Source organism: Piliocolobus tephrosceles, chromosome 12 (assembly GCF_002776525.5).
Source record: "Piliocolobus tephrosceles isolate RC106 chromosome 12, ASM277652v3, whole genome shotgun sequence".
Lineage (NCBI taxonomy): Eukaryota > Metazoa > Chordata > Mammalia > Primates > Cercopithecidae > Piliocolobus > Piliocolobus tephrosceles.
This window is the reverse complement of record NC_045445.1, coordinates 76,165,583-76,169,166: the sequence shown is the minus strand read 5'-3', so window position 1 is coordinate 76,169,166 and position 3,584 is coordinate 76,165,583.

Sequence of the window (3,584 nt, the reverse complement as noted above, 5' to 3'; positions counted from 1 at the left end):
CCATAAGTTTATTCAGACCCCAAAAGTGAAAAAGACACATACAGTTATTTATGAAACAATTATTTCACACACCTACATCAATACTTAAAAGAAATATTATTTTAAGTACTACATTTATCTTATCTCTAGAAATACAATATGTAACTGAAAGCTCATGGTCAACTACGCCAAGGGTTGCCAATAATAAAACCGAGCCTGATAAAAAATAAGGTCACAAATGTCTTTCTTTCCACCCCAACCCATTACATAACCAGGCAATTGATATTTAAATGCTTTTTTAAAACCCTTCATAAAATTTGTATCTCCTCCCCCTCCAAGGGCCTGGTTTCATGCTTTTCACATAGTGGAAATGCAAGTATTTCACAGATAACATTTTTCAACAATTAGGTTACAATGTAACTGCTCATTAACTACCACCTTAACAGATATTTTCTAAGACATTCAAAATCTCTCAATTTAGATAACTTCTGCCTTTTTATATTTAAGACCAATAACAAGTTAATATAGCTGTCAGCTTTTCAAGTAATCAATTGCCATAAGGATTAGAATGACAAATTTCACCAAATCTCCTAATACTGAAATCTTTATATGCAAATAAATTAAGGCCAAGCGCAGTGGTTCACGCCTGTAATCCCAGCACTTTGGGAGGCGGAGGCGGGCCGATCACCTGAGGTCAGGAGTTTGAGACCAGCCTGGCCAACATGGCGAAACGCCGTCTCTACTAAAAATATAAAAATTGGCCAGGCGTGGTGTGGTGGCATGTGCCTGTAATCCCAGCTACTTGGGAGGCTGAGGCAGGAGAATCACTTGAACCCAGGAGGTAGAGGTTGCAGTGAGCCAAGATGGTGCCACTGCACTCCAGCCTGGGCAAAAGAGTGAGACTCCATCTCAAAAAAAAAAAAAAAACAAAGAAAGAAAATAAAGTTCATCAGTCATGAGGCCTCCATTCCAGGCCCTAGCTCCGGGATGACAATTCTAAACACATCCTGGGCCAGAAGGGAATCTGCTGCCTTGAAGGGAAGGACCCAGTCCTAGCAGCATATATCACTTGATAACTGAAGAGCCCTTGGGCCCTGAATAACCAGCAGAGAGCTGGGCGCAGTGGCTCACACCTGTAATCCCAGCACTTTGGGAGGCCAAGACAGGTGGATCACTTGAGTCCAGGAGTTCAAGACCAGTCTGGCCAACATGGTGAAACTCCCTCTCTACTAAAAATACAAAAATTAGCTGGGCGTGGTGGCATACACCTGTTAATCCCAGTTACTCGGGAGGCTGAGGCATGAGAATCACTTGAACCTGGGAGGCAGAGGCTGCAGTAAACCAAGATCATGCCACTTCACTGCAGCCTAGGCAACAAAGTGAGACTCTGTCTCAAAAAAATAAATTTAAAAATTTAAAAATAATCAGCAGTGATACCCAGGTACCCAAGTACTAATGGGCTTGGTGATTATAAAAGACCTTATCTTTTATAATGCCAGAATCAAGCCAATCTTATCTCAAACAATACAAACAACCAAAAAAATCCTTTAAAAACAACAAAACCTTTAAAGACTGAGCCACTGATTAGTCAGTGTATGTTTTAGACAGGTCATTGGTTTATTTTCCTTCCTCTTGTCTTTTGGCCATTTTTCCACCACAGAATCCTAGAATATTAATTTTTTTTATAAACACAAGTAAAAATTAGAACTAGTCTTTGTTCCTACTTTTCAAGTGCTTGACAAAAGATTTGATAAAGAGAAAATCTGGAACTACTGTGTAAAATAATATTAACAATAATGCTCATATTATTTCTGCCTCACATTAGAAAAGACTCAAGAGGGATTTGGTACTGTGGGTTCAACTCAAGCATTACCTGTCAGATTCTCCTTTAACCATGATTATACATTCACATATGCAGTACTTTACTAGAGGTTTTTCATGTAGCTTAAGACTCTCCTAGCATTAAATGTTTCAGTTATCTCACTACATAGTATATCTGGGCATAAAAGATGTAACATTATAAACAGTTACAAAATCATAGACCTGCAACAAATGAGAGTAGGTAATATGAACTTCTTTCATTGTAACACTTGGGCTAAACTTAAATGGTTATAATCAGGTTAGACCTGGCAGCTGAAGGGGGCATTAATGCCTTGTGGTTAAGAACATAAGCTGTGAAGTCAAGATGCGGTTCAATTCCAGCTCCACCAATTACAAACTGTATAACTTCGGTCAGGTTCTTGATCTCTCTCTGTCTCAGTTTCCTCGTCATCGGTAAAATGGGCAAAACCAAGGAACTAATCAAGATTAGAAAGAACGACAATAAGCACTCAACTTAGTTATGATTATTACTCTTACCATCAAGATCTACAAAAATTCAAGACTAGTAAGAAAAACTGACCCTCGTGTAAAATTACTCTATTCAGAAATTCTATATATGTAATTTTTGTTCATTGTAAAGAAACTGAGAAGATCCGACTTCAAACTATAGTTTCAAATGTAGACTTTGTGAAACTTAGTAAAATACAGAGGTCATAATTTAACTGTAAGGTACACCATCCATGCATATGAACATGAGTGCCTGGTAATTATAGGCCAACAAGTTATACTGGGTACCACTTACATGCCTAATACCCCACGCATAAAGATTTGTTGTAATTGAGCCAACTGATAAATTCAGAAACCAAGGCCACAATCGTGTATACAACTAGAGATCTATAATCTAAGAACTGAAGCATAACTTTCCCCAAGGTAAAGAAAATATAATCTATCTACTGCTTGTTCATGCAGAAAAACAGACATACGTATCACAGGCTCATTACCAATTCTACATTCTAAAGTGCTCTAAAAACATATGCCAATCTAAGAGTTACTCAAAGGCACATTTCGCCAACTTGAAATGCAATTCTGACCCATGCTCCTTGTAATTTTATTTTGTCACTGGACGCCAAGGATACATCTCCGAGTAAAAAAAAAATTACTTAATTCACATCGTGGGATGAAAATTCAAATGTCAAACTGAAACGCCAGCCAGCCACCTGGGCAAAATTGTATACATTTCATACTGAACACCCAAATTTTGAGACCCGTCAAGAGGCAAATCAGAAGCACACAGAAAAACAGCTTCAACCTAATAAACGTGCTTGATTGGTTAAGAGGAGGCCTGCCAGGCAGTTTCCCTTGCAATAAATCTTACTTCGCATCAGCCCACGTTAACCTGCCCTTCATCCTTCATGGAATAAATAAGTAAATAAAGATAGGGCCTAATTACTCCTCGAAATCTGCCCAGAAAGAGGGGAAACATTTGAGGTCCCATTAAGGTTGGACTTCACAAAAAGTAGTATACTAGGGTCCTCTGGAAGCAAAACCCTGTGTTAAGTCTCCCCTCGCCTAGAAATAAACCCAAGGATAATACCCTTCAGGATACGGAGTAGAAAAGATACCTAAATACCTGGAACGGCACCACATCCCAATCAAAAAAAGGTTTGTCTCCTGGGGCTGCAGAAAAAAAATCCCGCAGGGCCCGGGTGCTTCCCGTCTCCAGCAACCTAAACGCCTCTAAGTCGTCCTGGGATCTCACATCCTCGCGCCCGCCCACCCCTCCC